Here is a 19,598-nt window from a genome sequence, read left to right on the forward strand (position 1 = left end):
TACACAAGCGGCCATGTGCGCAAGATATAATCGCTTGCGTAATCAGTCGCATCTCCAACAGACTTGTTGTGCATGATATAACCTCGGCGCAATCGCATCTGTAATAGGCATCGTGTGCAAGATGTCGGTTCGTTGGCACAAACTAACTCGCCGGCTTTGGCTGCTATCTACTATCGTTTAGAGACAATACCGTTAATTGTTTAATGATTAGCAATCGCATAAAAGGTCTCCTTGTGCTCTCAAGATGTCGTGTCGCTAGCCTGAACTATCGCGCCGCCCGCCTGGCGGGCTTTGGCTGCTATCTACTATCGTTTAAAGACAATCCCGCCAATTGTATAATGATTAGCAATCGATTGTTCAAGAGTGACATCGCAAAACAGAATAACATCGTATACGAAATCGGAACTATTCATGAAATGCAGGGTGCGTACTATACATGGGTACAGGCTTTTTCCCGGAATTTACATGCTATTTTAGGGGTGCGTATTTTACATGGGGGCGCACTATATTCGGAAAATTACGGTATCCTATTCCTAGTTTTGCCCAAAAACCTGAAAACTATCAAGTAGAAGTAGTCTTAAACCATAACCACTTGAGGAAGTAGTGAAAGTAGGCATAATATACCTGAGTGCGGTGAAAAGTAGAAGTACTAGCCACCTCTGAGTAAGAGCATCATTAGATTGTACGCAGCACTATTGACATTCCCAACGAATCGCAACTGTTGGTGCACAATTGTAAGAATCATTGAGCATAACAGACATTTCCCTATGTTTTAGTTTCAAACAAAACTATATAAATGCAAGCAACCAATTAAAACTATGTTTGTAACTGTCTACATATCATCGAGTGGCAATGTATCAAAGCAGTTGTATTTAACTGCAGATAACCCGCTGTGCACTAGGGTTGTTCAAAAATGGCTTGTTTTTCAAATTGACTGGCTACTCGACAAAATTGTTAGGTTACCTAAAAAACGCTGCACACCAATTTTGGCTCAATTGCAACCCATAGTGACATTATTATAAGAGAAAAAGTTTTGGATGTATTTAATAAAAATAAATATAAAACTTTTTCAAATATACTGGCTATCCCATGAAATTGTTAGATTGTCTGAAGAAACGTTGCACAACGAATTCGACTCAATTCGAGTCAGCTAATCAAAACTAGCAAAACTGCCTCTACACCTCAAAAATCACAAAATGTACACGAGATGCCATTGCAAGAGAAATAGGGAACTACTCAACAAACTTGCTGCAGTATAGTTGCATCGACAATTCGATAACGTTAACCAGCGACGGTGGACTATACCAGCATTTTTCGCCTGACTTGTAACCAGTCTTCAATATGATTGGGTTTCATGCAAACTATGAAAGACTACCACAGTGCCACACTTTTAAAAAAGGGAGACTACCATCCACTCTGCGATGGCCATCTTGGCAAAACCCAGTCCAGTGCTCATCTCTGCTGTGTAGTGCACGCAGTAAACGTGTACATTAGCCTGGTGACAAGGGTTGGGCAATAATTTTAAATAATAAATTTATCACTTAAATAATAACCATAAATTTTTTTGGCGGGCTGGGACAAATGTTCAGACGACATTCTGAAGCATGCAGTTTCATTTCTTAATTGAAAGCAGTGAATTAAACTGGTAACACATGTTGCTGAGTGGATGCGTTAATGTTAAGCTGCGTGCCGAACTTTGTGTGGCTTGGCAGGTATTGCCGCTCAGCCCAGTGTATGATTTTTCCCATAATGCCGACTCGAATTATATTCGGAGACCTGCTCGGTTCTCATCATAACCTGAAAAGATCAGTACACGGCCGACTTCGCAGTAAACAAATATGTAGCGCTCCAAATCTTGTTGAAAGGCCGGCCGGTTGTTCCACCGGAGAACTATCCCTATGAAAACTACCAATACCATCTACCGCTACGCCATGTTTACGCTGGAGTCAAGGTTAAGACCACTGGTCTAGTCTATTATTCTAGTTGTCTAATTAAACTTATTAGATCGAAATGCCGTTAAACTATCTCTAATCTGATTTGTGGAATGTCTCTATGCTCCAATTTCAATTCTAATGTATTTCTGACTTTCCAGAAAATCCTACAGGAGAGCTGTATGTTGCAAAATGAGTCAGAAGGCTTGGTACACAGACATTTGCCATTCTCGTGCTTATGAGGATGAAGTCTGATGTGATACGAACTGAACCTGATTTTTGTATTTCTTCCTCATTACGAATTGAATTCAATTCCCAAGTTTTTGCGATTCAATATGATAATTTTAATAAAATTCGCAAAAGAAAGCTCAAAATTTTGTAGTTGTTCAACTTTGCAGAGATGGGATCATTTCGAATCTTGCCCCTCGCAAATCGACAGCTAAGCACAAAGGGAAGTCAAGTCAACCTAAAAGATATCACCGTTGAAATCGAATATTCACAACCAAAGCACATGAGCAAAGGTATCACATGGATCAAACATATCACAGCTGGCTAATTCCATTATAATTTAACAGGGGCTGTAATGCATACCCTCAGAATTGTCCAATATTTACAAATGTTATTCTTTTTTGAATTCCAAGTTTATTAAAAAAAAAAAATTGAAAAATGTTCAGCGGTTCAAAAGATATTGCGATTTAAAATCCTCTCGTCACTAGGTGGCGCTACTTTCAAAAATCTTTGAAATCGATATTTTTCGCTTAAATGATGGTAGAAAACCAATTAAAATGTCCAATTAACCAATTCTGGGGCCAAGGAATTCAATAAAACCAACTGTTTCGCCCTAAACTCAATGAAAAAAAAGTTACGGATGAAAAAAAAATGGGGGGGACGGGCTTGAAAATGTCTGTGGGATACGGCCTACACAAAAAACAATTATTGTGAAATGTGCTTCTAAGGAGTATGGTTGATAAAAAGCTTGATTTTAAATTTAATATTTATTCCACCATGAAATATGCATTACATAAAAATTTCATGGTCCCAACCCATATCCCTGCTCACCGTAAATACTATTATCACCAGTCAAATATATCGATAAATTTATTTGTTTTGGGTTTTGAAATTTTTCAAGTAGAATCGGTGGTGAACCACCGCATCAACAATAATAGAAGCAAGTAACAAAAGACATATTTACAATTGATCTTGAAATGTGGCAAGTCGACGATCCAAAATGCATGCCAAACACGAAACAATAAATATGTTGAAAATGCATTTTGTCTCTTAGCATTGTCAAAAGTCAAAAATCCGGACATATTTATTGTTTCGTGTTTGGCATGCATTTTGGATCGTCGACTTGCCACATTTCAAGATCAATTGTAAATATGTCTTTTGTTACTTGCTTCTATTATTGTTGATGCGATGGTTCACCACCGATTCTACTTGAAAAATTTCAAAACCCAAAACAAATAAATTTATCGATATATTTGACTGGTGATAATAGTATTTACGGTGAGCAGGGATATGGGTTGGGACCATGAAATTTTTATGTAATGCATATTTCATGGTGGAATAAATATTAAATTTAAAATCAAGCTTTTTATCAACCATACTCCTTAGAAGCACATTTCACAATAATTGTTTTTTGTGTAGGCCGTATCCCACAGACATTTTCAAGCCCGTCCCCCCAATTTTTTTTTCATCCGTAACTTTTTTTTCATTGAGTTTAGGGCGAAACAGTTGGTTTTATTGAATTCCTTGGCCCCAGAATTGGTTAATTGGACATTTTAATTGGTTCTCTACCATCATTTAAGCGAAAAATATCGATTTCAAAGATTTTTGAAAGTAGCGCCACCTAGTGACGAGAGGATTTTGAATCGCAATATCTTTTGAACCGCTGAACATTTTTCAATTTTTTTTTTTTTTTTTTTAAACTTGGAATTCAAAAAAGAACAACATATATAAATATTGGACAATTCTGCGAGTATGCATTACAAATCTCAAAAAATTTGCTAAATTATAATGGAATTAGCCAGCTAGGTCATGCCAAAATTGACTAGCTGAGTGATTCGATTGTGAATCGAGTATTAGGCTTCGAGTATCACTCATCATGACATCATAATAGTGTGAAAGTTAAAATATTCTCATTTTATGCTAATTCTACACCACATCAAATATAATTTGGTGTTTAGATCGATTAAAACTAGAATTACAGCCACACATTATTGTTTTTTACAAATTAGAGTAGAATTGGAATTACTGTAATTTTTGATGTATGATGTGTCCCCACGCATGTGCATTGTGCACCTCTGATTTTAGGACAGTAAATAATGGAATTTTCGTGCATTGTACATGAAATATTACTGTTTAGCTGCACAGTTTTTCCAGATTACATTACAATTAGAATTATACACAAGTTTTTACCAAATTAGATTTGAATTATATTTACTGAATTCGCGAAAACGTGGACATTGAATCAAGTTCCGGTAATATCAAATGATAATTTATTCTCGGTTATTAGCATGAGAATATCAAATATCTGTATGTTGCTTGGAGGGGGGGGATGTCAGGGTTGGAGGAGGGGGACACTGGGGTTTGAGGAGGGGGATATTAGGGTTGCATATCGTGTCCCTCCCCCCAACCCTAATCTTGGGATACCCTAACCCGAACTGTGACCCTTACCTGCCTCCTACCCTAATATCCCCAAACCTTCAATGCTAATATCCTCCTCCCTCAACGCTAATATCCCTCTACCCCAACCCTAATATCCCCCACCCCAACCCTAATATTCCATCCGCCAACCCTCATATCCCACAAATCTTTTTCCAATAGTTTGCCTCCTGTGTTTGATGACTTTTTCATGCCTGCTAAAAATGTCCACTCCCATTAAACGAGATCCTCGTCTAAAGGAAATATCTTCTTAATATCACTTACCCCCACCCAATAGCAACCTAACTAGGAGATCTATCGACTACTCGGGACCTATCATCTGGAATGCATTACCACCACATATCCGTGAATTGCCTTACCGGTACAATAGATTCAAAAAAGCCCTACTTGATCACCTCTTGTCGTTACACTACACTTGCCCTGCCTCGCCCGGACATTGCTTCATTGATCATTTGCTACCATCCTTTAATTTTTCTTCTATTCTATTTCTTTAACTACCGTAACATTTTTTACAGCCAGACTGTTTAGAGTCAAGTGTACCTGTTTGATGCTGGTGTGATCAGACTAGATGACCTTCACTGTCTTATCGATCATTCCTATCTAATACCGAATACTGTGCATTAGGGCTGTTCAAAAATAACTTTTTTTTCTAGATTCCAGCCATTCACTGATTAAATTGTCAGCTTACCCTAAAAAACGCTGCACACCAAATTTGGTTCAATTCTAACAAGTATAGACTCTGCGGATCGAATTAAAATTTTCAATTTGAACAGGAAAATTAAAAATAAAAATTTTCAAATTTTTCTGCCAACCCCATGAAATTGTTGAGCTGTCTTCAAAGACGATGCAGGAAAAATTTGACTCAATTCCGACCAGTAGAAGCGGAGTTATGTGAGTTTTTCGTTGATAATCCTCGGTTGATAATTTATCCACCAATCAAGGATAATCCGAGAAATATCAACGAAAAACTCCAATAACTCCGCTTCTACAACTGAACAGACCTACTGTACATGTGTATTTTGGTTGGATGAAAATAAAGGCTCTCTCCCTCTCTCTCCCCCAACCCTAATCCCAATGCGGAGTAAGCAATATATTTTGACGTTTAGAAATTTTGACGTGGTCACGAGAAACATTTATTGGTGATATGGTGAACATTTTTGGTCAACCACACTTGTACCTATACCAAAGTATAAGATTTTCGTGTAATTTTAGGAGATACATGGACCGCGAAGGATTCTATGTTACATCAGTTTTCATATGACACCCTTCTAAAAATTTTGAAGTACCGGCAGACAGAAATGAAAGGAAGACTCCTGCGAGATTGTTACATTTCAGTGATTTCCATGGGCAGTGACCTTAAACCAGTGGTTCTCAACCTTTTTGGCTTCGCGGACCCCTTTTGACCGACACGGACCCTCGCGGACCCCCTCCAGTTTTAGTTCAATTTTAGTTCTGTTATGATGCAGCCTTCATCTGTTTTTTACAAAAATGTATTGTAGGCTTGTGATAAACAGCAAAATATTGATTTTTCTTGAAAATAACATCATATACTATTTATGTATAAATTGGTAGATTTTGAATATTTCAAAGCTAATTTTGCTGCTGTATTTCTTGAAGTAAGTGGTCGTGTCTTGAAGATCGGCGTCTTCGTTTTGATATGAACGAGGAGTGCCGAAAACCATTTCCGCAAAGATAGATGGAGGCTAATGCAATATTAACGCATAACGCTTCCGACTATACTTTTGGTGTGATCGCAACATTCATGGCATCAAAATGAAGAAACATATATTTTATGAACATATCACGCCCAGCATCTAGCGCAGGGACTGGCACCATAGGACGCACCGCGGGTCGGATTGGGCCCGCGACGGCATTTTGATAGGCCCGCAGAGAGTTTCTACCGTCAAAGTGAAATCCTAATCTAAAAGTATATAGACAAATTTTATGCGCCAAAGAATGGATCCGAGTTTCCCAACCTGAGAATGACTGTCATGAAACGACTTGTTCTGTTCGAGCAAACATTTTCGACCATGAACTATTGAACATTAACACGACAAGGCTGCATACCAATATAACTGGTGATATGAATTTCAGGGTTGGAGCGAAATGCTTTGACAGCAACGAAACACTCCTTGTTCATAAAAAAAGCCTTGTCGATAGGGCATCCGCAATAAGAATGCGCCAAATCTGATAGCCGAGCTTTAAGAGTAGGTATATCATTGTCCGTTTTATGACGAGTGTCAGCCGTAAATATTCGGGTTCATTTCAATATCAATATACTATTTAATTGTATATTGAATTTCTGTACCTCCAAGAAGCTATTCAAATAGTGGTTATGTATATCACAGGATCAAATGGATTTCGTGGCGAGGTTTCAATCCCTGCATTGGGAAAAATTAGGGAAATACTTCGTCTCTAAACAGCAATATGTTTGTATCAGCAGGTTATTGGAAAATTGGCAATGAAAATGAATTTCCACACTACGATAGCTCATGTCAGACTATTATGATGATGATATGAGTCATGAGGTTTTATAAGTTGTGGTGCGAAACTGCCTCATGCTTTCTCAAATAAAAAAATAAAATAAAAAATAGGTTATCAACCATTTAAAAAATTTAGAGGTCTCGCGGACCCCCTGAAATTGCTTCGCGGACCCCTAGGGGTCCGCGGACCCCCGGTTGAGAACCGCTGCCTTAAACTTTTACGCTACACCCTTACACTAGCAAGAGCTACTGGATTTTCAAAATTTAGATCTAGAACTAGAAATACTCACTTTTCAAGAGTCGCAACTAGAACTAGAACTACTTGCTTTACAAAACTTGCAACTAGAACTAGAACTGCTCACTTTACAAAACTTGCAACTAGAATTACATCTACTCACTTTACAAAACTTGCAACTAGAACTACTCACTTATCAAAATTCGCAATACAAACTAGAACTGGAACCACTCACTTTTCATAATCTGCTACTAGAACTATCTAGAAGTACTCGAAAAAACGGTACCGGTAGTTAGTTGACCATCGACCAACCGGATTGTTAGTTCGTACAAGTCTGCACATTCTGCGGCGTGCACCAAAAACCAGGAATTTCTCAATGGGATGACTATATAGATCAATTTATACAACATAAAGTGAACAAAAGGACCATCCTAAGGTCACAGTATCTCATTCACAGACAATTTCAAATATGCTTAAAACAGCCCTTAAATTTTACAGTTGAATTGTGAGCATAGCGACACCAAGCCTCCTATGAGCACCTGAAATGGCATAGACAAAAGAACAATGAAGACACACTGTCAAATCTTAAGATATAGCACAGATACTACAGCAGTGGTACTGAAAATTAAACCAAATCTGAGATTTAATGCCTCACACATCGAAATGAATGAAATTTGAAGTATGCTATGTTTTTACCGGCATATATTACTTGGAGAGCGCGCATACAACCAATTGCATGTAACGTAGTTACCGTATATGAAACATCTGTGAGTGACGCAAACAATTTCACATTGGGGAGCATATATTTTCTTCCGGGGCTCAGATTGCGAGGAAGGGATTATTTGGTACAGACCATGTTGGCAAAAATCTTCAAATGTCCGGCGCAGAAAGATTCGGCCCCCGAAATACCTGTTCCTTGTCTTAGCATGGCATCAACTAATTTGTGCAACAAAAAGATTGGCACTTGCTCATGATCAAGCCATATTGACATGACACATGACTTTTCTGCATGTCTAGCTCATTGGCTATATAGTACCCAACACAGTGACCTCAGGTATGTATAACCGATCAAACCAATATTGAATCGGTGTCTCGTGCACAACAAAGATTCTACTGACTACACACAGGTGTGACGCTTAGAACCGTCTTGGCACACCAAAGATATTACGCTAAACGTACCGGGATTCCAACCCGGCGATCAAAGAGAGATCTTGTGAACGCAATTTTTGTTGCAACAAGGGATATTAGGATTGGGAGGGTGATTATTAGGGTGGGGTAGAGGGATATTAGGGTTGAGTTGGGAGATATTGGGGTCGGCGTGAGGGATGTTGGGTTGCAAAGAGAGATATCAGGGTTGGAGTGCAAGTGCAGAATATCAGGGTAAAGGTTGGGGTAAGGGTATCCCAAGATTGGGGGCTGTGACGTATATTAGGGTTGAGAGCAGAGTTGGATCAATTACATTATTTCAGTCCAATTACAATTACAATTACTTTCATGCATGTTTCAATTACATTACAATTACTTCATGCTAAAAATATTAAATTACAATTAAATTACAATTACTCCTTGCATGCTTCAATTACATTACAATTACAATTACAATTGCTGCTGTTGATCATGTAATTGAATAATCATAAATTCAACCGTGCTCCTTGACAACCGTAGCGTCGTATTTAACAACAATTCAAGTCTAGTTCAGATTGTATAGTAATAAATGCGTTTATGTGCATACATAGTATGCTATGTAAGATATCATTGTGACGTAATATAAGCGTGTTTTGTATGCTCGGTAATTATGGCTCACGTAATTGGAAATGTAAAATGTTATTTACCTAATTTCCTATGGGTTAGGATTAAGAATAGGGTGCAGTATGTCGTTGAAAAAGTATTATAATATATGCACGTGTTGGATTTGCGTATATAGTATATAATTAAAGAAATAATATTATTTTTATCGAGGGACGTAGGAATTAGGATGAGTAAAAACAAAACCGTGCTTTGTCAGATAAGACGTTATATAATATCCAGTGGTCTGGTTAGTTAGCCAGACGAAGTAACGATGCAGCATCGTGATCTGAAATCGTATTGTAGATTGCCAACCCACGGATAGATGCGCAAGATGTGAGTCACGGATGAATGAACCGACAAACGTACTGCAGAGCCGGCTAAAAGCAGCAAACTTTGTAGTCCTAGAGCTGGCGATCCATGCGTCCAAATTTGATGCATCTGGTCTTTATCGTAAGCTATTGATGTACTAATTCCGAAAATACAAAATAAAATCTCATCAGGGCAATGTAACTGCTCCAAAATAGCCGTTTAAGGCCGACTGTTCTGAAAAGTGAGAGCGCTGCAGCAGCATGACAACAACAATTACCAATTACGCCCAGCGATTGTTCAGAACAATGCCGATTCCCAGACTTTCACGACTATTTTGGGATGGTACCATTGCCTGGAAATATACTTTTATTGCGGAATCAGTGCGACTCTAGCTTTCGATTAGGACCATACATATCAAATTTCGACGCTTGGATCGCCAGCTATAGGACTATCAATTCTGCTGCTTTTAGCCGGCTCAGCAGTTCGCTTCTCGGCGTATTCAATCGTGAGTCACGTGTTGCGAATCCATCCGTTGGTTAGTAATCTAAAAATTGTATACAATGGCAGCCGAGGCCAGCATAGCGGTAAAAATAAAATAAAAACTTCGCCCGCAAGGGCGCAGTCAAGGGCTTCCGCGAATGGATCCACCAAATTCCTTGTCGACATTTAAAGAGAATGCATTATAAGTCAATTATTTTATGTTGTGCTTGTCAGGTCTCAATAGAAATTTAATGTAATTGAAATTGTAATTGAGCAAAATTTTTGTCAAATTACAATTACAATTACAATTACACAAAATAAAAATGCTTCAATTACAATTACATTACAATTACATTGAAAAATGTAATATTTACATTCAATTACAATTACAAATTACAATTGATCCAACTCTGGTTGAGAGTATCGTGTCCCTCACCTTACCGTGCTCTCCTCCGACCCAATTTATTCTGACGTTTATAACTTTTGATGTGTTCATGAGAAACAATTTTCAGTGATCATGGTGAACATTTTTCGATGTATGCCTACTATCGACGAAGCGCCGATCACTCTGCTGCGGTCGCGACCCCAATTTCTGCCCTTTGTGACCCATGCTTAGGTCACGACTCATCTTTCAAGAGCCCCTGTACTAAAAACCCATGCTTCAAGGAGAAATAACCAGAAACCATATCTGGATGTAAAAACCCAGGCGTTGGATCTCCGATTCCAATGAAATGTCTATCCATCAGAGATGAGCGGATATGAAATTTCTATGTCCTAATACAATCCAAATCCAAACCTTCAAATCCAAATTCTAATCCATAACTTTTTCATATTCAAGTCCAGGTCCAATCCTGATCTGATTCCAACTGGAAATTCAGAAAAATACTAATTTATGCAATGGAGGGATTCGAAATTTTTCTTTCACAATCAACGATTCACTTGATTCAAGATAACTTAGTAACCATAAGTACATTAATAACTGATCTGAATAAAGTTTGTCGCCATTCTGATCTCATCTGTACCTTTACGTACCAATTTATCGCCTTACTACCGTAAGCATCGAATTTTGCGAGTTGATGAACTATATCGCCTCGAAGTATCAAAAGTTGTTCACAAATACTTTTCCAATAGTCTGCCTCCTGTGTTTGATGACTTTTTCATACCTGCTAAACATGTCCATTCCCATTACACGAGATCCTCGTCTAAAGGAAACATCTACCTACCCCCACCCAATAGCAACCTAACTAAGAGATCTATCGACTACTCGGGACCTATCATCTGGAATGCATTACCACCACATATCCGTGAATTGCCCTATAATAGATTCAAAAAAGCCCTACTTGATCACCTCTTGTCGTTACACTAACACTGTTGCCCTACCTCGCCCAGACATTGCTTCATTGATCATTTGCCACCATTGTTCAATTTTTTCTATTTTCCTTTAACTAAACATTTCTTTACAGCCAGACTGTTCAGAGTCAAGTGTACCTGTTTGATGCTGGTGTGATCAGACTAGATGACCCTCACGGTCTTATCGATCATTCCTATCTAATACCGAATACTGTGCACGCATATTTTCTGTACCACCATCACTGCCGTTTGTTATGTATTTTGGTTCGATGAAAATAAAGACTCTCTCTCTCTCTCTCATTCGCCACACGACATTACAATCTCCCAGAAAATAGGTAAATCCAATCCAAATCCGCTCTGAAAAAATGTCTATATCCGGCAAAATTTCACCAATCCTGTTTTTTCAAAACCTAATCCTAATCCATGCCCTTCTCTGCTATCGCTACAAAATATGCCGTCATTTGTTGACGAAATTCCGCGGGAAGTACAGGTTGTAGGGTGGATATAAATTGCTGACGACAGCGAAGTCGACGACGCCAGCATTTGCTTTGCAGATGTCATAGATTACAGAGTGATATATCTTGATTAGTCAAACCATAGCAATTTACAAAGCTACGCTGTAAATTGCTATGGTCAAACGGACTATAAAATCATATCATCATATATTATTGCAATGTAACGATATGATATATTACGTAACGATACAATTCTGTAAAGTAAGGTTGGGTAGGGTAGGGTTACCTTATGTTAGGCTTACCATATTTTGGAAATCTAAAGAGAGGACACTTTTTCAGAAATTTGAGACTTGCAAAACCGGAGAAGAATTATCAAAAACCGGTGAATTTTTCACACTTTGTGGTCGGTTGACTAAAAAAAAGGACATCAAAGAACTCAAAATAATGTTTTTCTCACCACACTGCCAGGTCAATGATATATATACAATGATTGGAAACTCAAGTGAGCTCTGCGTTTGAGCGCGTCGCGAGTCATGCTTCACTACAGGAATGAAATCGATGTAAACAAACGGTTCGCCAGCAATCTTTCTTCAGGAACTGGCGTTAACGTAGTGAAAAGTTTTTTATCGAGACCTCTTTTGCACGTGAATTGTGTGCATACTGTACAGTTTTTGGCCAATACCAGTAGCATGGCTTAATATTCAGACGAAACTGATGTACCACTTGTACCAGTGTGCCTACGTGATGAACATTGTGATCGGAGGTGGTCTCGCAGTATCAAATAAAGGTGGATACTTCATAGTACGAGCTAGAGTTGGGATCAGGTCACTATCTTCAAGTCATTACAAATTTTTAATCAAGTCACGAAGTCATAACAAATTTTTTCAAGTCAATTCAGGCAGGTTCTAAAACTGACTCTGGAGTCAGGCCTTCTGAAGTTGTGAAAGTTGGCAAAACCTACTTGAGGATATCGCAAAAAGCATCACGTTTTTGAAGTAATAATAGTCATTATTCCTTTGTTACGGACATTCATCTTGTGATCCGAATGCTCATATATACAAATGAGTAAAAATAAAAATATTTTTGTTTGATACATATCAGGAGCAATCGTCAGCAGCTTTTAGATACAGTATACAATTGACTAACAGATGTATACAAAGTAAAGTCTAACTCATTTCTTCATACTACTCGTGTACTTTTCAGACCGTTCATTTTCTGCTTCAACAAGTAGATTTCAATATCCAATTGACTAAGAAACGTCTGCAAAACCTGGTCTTAACCTACTTTTTCAAACTACGGTACTTCATGAGTTCAATTTACCATGATATGATGGTATATCTTATAAGTGTATGTGTGCGCAAGAGCGACCCACAATAGGTAGAAAGTTCCTGCCATTGTCCATGTCAGGTTTGATGGACTTGTACACAGCCAATGATCTATAAATGATTGTTCACAGCATATACTTTGTATAGTCATTAAATTGTAATGTTGTCCATGTCCAGTCCAGTTTGTCTGTCAACTCTTACAATCATAGCTGACTTGAGAGATGGTGACTTCGAAGAATGGGACGGAATAGAGGCTATCCAACAATCCCCTTCACTCAACAAATCTCCGAACTTACACATCACCATCTATTCCCTCAACGGTCCAGGTGATCATGGAAGAAGTTGATCGAATCCGAGAATCATAACAATGTGTCATCGCATGGGTATTACAGAAGCAGGATTTTGAACAGCTTAAATACCTCACCTCTTCATGGACTCCTAAATGCTCTGATACTAGTCGTGTCTAAATTTCAATAAGGATACCAACACCATAATATCATTGAGAAGTTTATACGGGGTATGGGTATTTCATTTACTATAACACTTGAAAACTGCGTAAACAACTTTTGTTATCATGTCAGACTTGTTGTCATCTAAATTCAGAATAACAAGAACCAAAATCCTAGTTAACGGAAAGCATTTAAGTCAAGTGAATATGTAGCAAAAAGGGATTTTCATATTTATGAAAATTACAATATCAGATATACCTATGTTTAAGCCATTCGATAAATGTACTGTCTGCATCTATTATTTGTTGTAATTTATGAAACTGTGCTGTGCTATTACGAACAATCGAATAACTGTGCCTAGTAGTTGAGAACACCAATGTTTCTTGTCACGTAACAAAAATATATATTCTCAAATGTTATTTTTTCGAGCTTTCTTATCCTCTCTTAATGACAATAACAGGACAGCAGTTAGATGGTAGAGCAGCGATCTCACATGACGTTGAACATCGGAGGGCATTCAAGCATCAAGTACCATGGCATTTGAACACTAGTATGTTTCAAGCCTCTTTAGAAATCAATTATTCTTTGAAAATTACCATATCGCAGTTGCGGCCAGATTTCCTGATCAGAATAAAAATGATTCCAATAACGGATCAAGACTCAATCTCTTGGTGATAATGAGGTAGTCTGCTCGATGGATTGGCAAAAATGTCCGTATCAAATGAGAGGGTAAACCGAAATTGCGGTCACTAGAGGGCGCGCGTGCGACTGGTCCTTTGTTTACGTATCTACGACGACGACGTAGGAAGTGTAGTAGAAGTAGTATTGGAGTGGTAGTAGTAGTAGTAGTGGATTAGCAGTAGTAGTAGTGTAGCAGTAGTAGTAGTAGTAGTGGAGTAGTTATAGTAGTAGAGTAGTAGTAGTGATGCAGTGTTGTTCTGTTCCCCGTTGCTCAAATGCCGGCGGTCACCGATTTCCGACTCGCGAAGACACCAGAAAGAAGTGGATAGTGGCGATACGAAGGCTTGACAGTCGCACCAAAAAACTGTGGCAGCCGGGCCCAAGCGCTCGTGTTTGTAGCGCACATTTTGTGGAGGCCGACTATTGTGACGATGGAAATGGTAAGGATGAAATTTCTTGATTGCCGTTGGGCATCGAATGCTCCAGCCCAGCTGGTAGCCTACGTGTTGCTTTCCGTTAGGTAGTATATAAGCCAGGAGTTATTGAACAGCTGAATATTTGGTTGAACAAGTCCCTCATTTTGTCTGTCTCAATACCAGAAATTCATTCATTCATTTTCGTTTCTCTGTTTACGGCTGAGAGGAAATTATTGCGCGACGGTGCAGTGCCTACTATTTTCCCATTTGGACGGTCTGCAAAGGAAGGGAAGGAAGAGCAAAGCGCAAGCATCATGATCCATTTGAAGATATTTGTCCTGACAACATCCACTCGAATTTAAACCCAGTAATAGGGTTTAGCGAAGAGGTCGTAATCGATAATGATGGGTGCAGTAATCAATTGAATATGTCTGTAAACGATGATGGACATGTTGACGAAACGACCCAATGTTGTTTGATGCCATCACATCGATTGAGATTGGACAGCTTGAAAGACAAACCTGTGAAAGCTGTGAAATATTTCACTGGATTTGATGATTACCATCACTTTAATTTTTTTTTAATGTTCTTGGCCCAGCTGCCCATTACTTAAAAAGTCAATGCAGCCGTCTGTCTCCCCAAGAGCAACTCTATCTCACTCTCATGAAACTTCGCCAGGCAAAAGACGACTTTGAACTTTCACTCATATTCAACATCAGCAAAGTTCGAGTAGGTCAGTTGTTCAACATGTGGGTCAACTTCATGTACCACCGGTTGAAAGAGTTGAACACCTGGCCATCGTATGAGCTGACACAAGAACACATGCCACACGATTTTAGCAAGAATTTTCCTTCTACCAGAGTAATATTAGATGCGACCGAAGTTCCATTGAAAAGCCATCTAATGTGAACGCACAATCAGCCACATTTTCTTCTTATAAGAACCACAACACCTTGAAAACCATCATCGGCTGTTCTCCCTCTGGCCTTGTCTCTTATGTGTCCGATAGTTATGGTGGTAGGACGACCGATAGACAAATTATGGAGAGATCTGTGCTAATGACAGATAAAAGCAAGCTCCAGCGACGGGACAGCATCATGGCTGATCGTGGATTATTGGTGCAGGATTTATTTGCCAATCGGGACGTCTTTGTAAATACTCCACATTTGCTTGGGGACAAAAACCAATTTGATGAGGAAGTATTAATTCACGACCGCCGAGTTGCCTCGAAAAGGATACACATCGAGCGTATCATAGGTCTAAGTAAGACCTTAAAAATAATTTTAAAGAATGAACTGAATATGTTCGGCTTCTTTTTCTGTAATCTGGGAACAAAATAGACAATTTCATTAAAAAGAAACAGTCTACAGTGGTGCACGGTGATGATGAGGTGCAATGGAAGTACATGGTTACGAATAACTACCACTAGGCCTACTAGGAAAAGAAGCACCCCACCTTTAAAGAATAGTCCACCCAGTACTGTCTCCAGTCAATACCAAAATAATTAAGATCATGAGTGGCTTCAAAAAATTTGCTTTTTCGTACATGTGCCGCATCGGAAGGTCTTTGCCAGAAGAAAAGCCGAAACCAATGACTTGATTTCTGACATAATCATTATAGCCAGGCCAGTTTTGAAATTTTGAAGGTCGTGGATCCTCATCGTTCTTTTGGACAAACAGGCCTTGGCATTTAACCAGAGAAGCTGTAAATCCAAGAATTGTTACATTAAGTTTTGATCAAATTCAAGTTTTGATCAAATTATATATATATATAAATAACCTACTCTGAATCTTAGATAATAAACCTGTTTTTGATCATCCTTGTCTTACCTAAACGAAACTTGCGAGGCCTGTGAAAAGTCTGAAGAGCGTCAGTACAGCCGTTTGCAACCTTAAGTGCGCCGGACTCCTTGAAACATGCAAGCATCAAGAGAATGGCTGCAATATGCTTGCACGTACTGTGAAGACCGGCTCCTGTTGGGCATTCACACGGACTATTCTGGAGTTCACCACTTGGCAGTGACGCAACTTTCACATTATAGGTGAGCTGAAAAACAGACCTAAGTATTCTTGGCCCTTCATTAGTATTCCAACACAATGACTAACATCACTACGCATGGTTGCGCACAACAAGCCCGTGACAAAAAACTTGCGGTTGTTCTCAACGAAGCTGGCCACCACTACTCTTTCACTTTCTAAAAGATTTGCCCCTTTCTCAATGCCTTTGAGATCTGCACAGCATGATTTGTCTGAAACTAGTCTGTACCGGAAGTATCCGTCGATCAAATCCTTATTCACTGGAGGTACTGAGTGCGGGTGATCCTCACATACTTGGCTAAATCCTTCTTTTGGCCACTCCACAGGGTCTGGTGCTGGCAAGACAATTTGAGGTCCCGGAAATCTTGGTTTCGGTCATAAGCTTCGAGTCTATGTAACAACAATGAAGTAGCTCATAAATTTGCTACGAGACAGACACACAGATGGACAGATGGCCGACTGCCTTGCAATTGTTTATATAAAACCCAGCTTAATTAAAGTGGTGCGCATACCGCAGTAATACGCCCTACTTACCTTTCCAATAGTTGACTTTTCTGGCCAGATGTCTTCGCTCCACGTTTTTTCAATTCTTTACGGAGTTCTTATAAAGTCTTTCCAGCAATTTTACCCATTACAAAGTCATACAAGAACTGCGAACGTCGCTCGGGTACTGCTGATGTATAGAGTCACACGCAACTGCAACGCGACTGAAAGGACCAGTAGCTCTCGACTCCACCAAGTGGTGACGGCAGTTTACCCTCTCATTTATCATTGATGTTGTTTTCTTGTCTCTTTGATAAGCTTTCCTGCTCACGAATTTCGTTGCTGTTTCTGGGGCATAAGAATATCTCCAGTTTTGCAGTAGCGGCATATCTTTTTCCAGCTACTAGCTGTACAAGTGAAGAAATATTATCTGGAATGCAATATGGCTTAAATGGCAGTTGTAGCTGAACTTGGTTGTCATATTCACAAGGCACACGAAATTATCCACAGGTTGCATTGTAGTGTCCATCTCTTCACCTCTATCGTACTCGAACAATATGCATAGTCTTTCAGCAAGACTATTTTTCTCTGCATCAATCGATCCAATGAGTATCAATCCAATCCGGCACCATTCGTCAAAGTAACATTCATATTGACTACAATCTTTGGAAATATCTCAATGTCTGAAGCAAAGTGGAACATGAAATGGTTGCTTCTCATGGACGGCCTGGCGTGCCGAAATCCCATAAGATAATGATTTGCACTTTTATTAGGATCCCTGAATCCTTTTCAATTTCCTCGCGACTGTGGGTTGCTTTGCGGCTGTTTCAATACACGAACAATCTTTTCTTGAAAGTTAGAATGGACTATAATTTATAAAAAAATGTTAACGAGACTGTAAAAAATTTATGCATTAGACATTTACAGAATGGGAATTTGTTATGTCACAGTTTTGCCAGTCAACTACTATTGAAATCAAGTTATTTATTCAATCCGTCAAGTATTTTCCGTACTGCCGCATATGCAATATATATGAGCAATGTGCATATTCAAGAGAGAGATTTTGCATTGGATGGTTGTGGAGTTACATTGCTGGAAAAATAACCTGGGTAGCAGCAATACAATGCAAGTTGATGCTCATGCTCAGGTCATAAAGCGTGATGCAAATGGCGAAAAGTTATGAAGGTTATACATAAAAAAAACCATAGACGTACACAAATGCATAAATCATCTATTTTGTACAATCCTTCCAGCTATCAATCTTAACGAGTACTCCATGTTAATTTTCAAGGTTTACAGGCAATGCATGGGGAACACTTCACAACGGGTAGTTCATATCAAAGTGCCAAAACGTTTACCAGGTATATTTTTAATAAATGGGCATTGGTAGACGCTTTCGGACACCTCTGTGTGAAAGATTCAACTATTGAGAGTAGTACGACATATCACGCCAGGTCGATGTGCACAATACCAACTATGGAGTGATTATCCTCAATATCATTCTAGTGCAGGGGTGGGCGACATACGGCCCGCGGGCCGGATCCGGCCCGCGACGGCATTTTGTCCGGCCCGCGGACAGATTCTCGTCTTATATGATAATGTGGCCTGCGGCCCATCAGACTGCCGAGATATCCCACTTCTTGCTTACTACGTCAAATTTTAGTGACTGTGTGTTAATATATCCTGGTGTGCGCCTTGCGCAGCGTGCGAGAGTGGAGCTTACGGGCAAGTTCGTTGAAGCGAAAAGACTTGCACTGTCAGCATTAACTATGTACTCATCCCTAAAGTTATTGGTGGTAATCATGGTGTTAGTCGTCCACAATGGTCATTTACACCAGGCCGATATTTCTTATTTTTCATTCCGTAACCGCCAACTGCTGGTAGCACGGCACACTTCCAGGCTTTTGTGAGATACAGCATAGTAATCATGCCGATGAGATGGCGAGGAGGAGCCTAGATAAAGCTCCAACACTTAGGTAGGAATTCTGGAGTCAGACTCGAACCCACAAGACCCCGGTTTTGTAGCTGCGGATTATACAACTACGCTATCTCGCCACCTACTAAATTGGAGGTACAGGGCTTATCGAACGTCTTAAAATCATAATTTAGGATTGCACCTTGTGTTGATTGATGAGAGAGAAACAGATATGGCGGTGCATGTATGACAGCGGTTCTCAACCTGTGGGACGAGAAAGTATCTAAAAGTGGCGCGAAGTCACAGTTAACAGAAAATTTTTCGCGCGGAGCGCGATTTACCTCCAGCTTATGGTGATTACTATGTCTAGTGTACGAATTTCATATTTGAGAACTCTCTAATCAATAGCCATAACCTTCAATGCCATCAAACTAACCGTTGGGATGGCTAGAATTCTGATTTATCTCTTTAATATATCATGATAAGGAAGGGGGGCGCAGAATGTTTCACTATCAAAAAGGAGGCGTGTTTAAAAAGTTTGAGAACTACTGCTGTATGACAATACGATTCTCAACTCCTCATTTTCATCGTCATTATC

At 39.2% G+C, this 19,598-nt stretch overlaps 1 long non-coding RNA gene and 1 pseudogene across 1 annotated transcript in view; both read left to right on the forward strand.

Moving 5' to 3' along the window:
- LOC145435257 (uncharacterized) overlaps window positions 1-19,598 on the forward strand; it is a 344,196-nt gene that overhangs the window by 282,574 nt on the left and 42,024 nt on the right. The gene's annotated exons all lie outside the window — the stretch shown is intronic.
- LOC145435430 (uncharacterized) lies at window positions 14,994-15,906 on the forward strand (annotated as a pseudogene).

Source organism: Botryllus schlosseri, chromosome 3 (assembly GCF_051294905.1).
Source record: "Botryllus schlosseri isolate E-star chromosome 3, Bs_hap1, whole genome shotgun sequence".
In the NCBI taxonomy this organism is placed as follows: domain Eukaryota; kingdom Metazoa; phylum Chordata; class Ascidiacea; order Stolidobranchia; family Styelidae; genus Botryllus; species Botryllus schlosseri.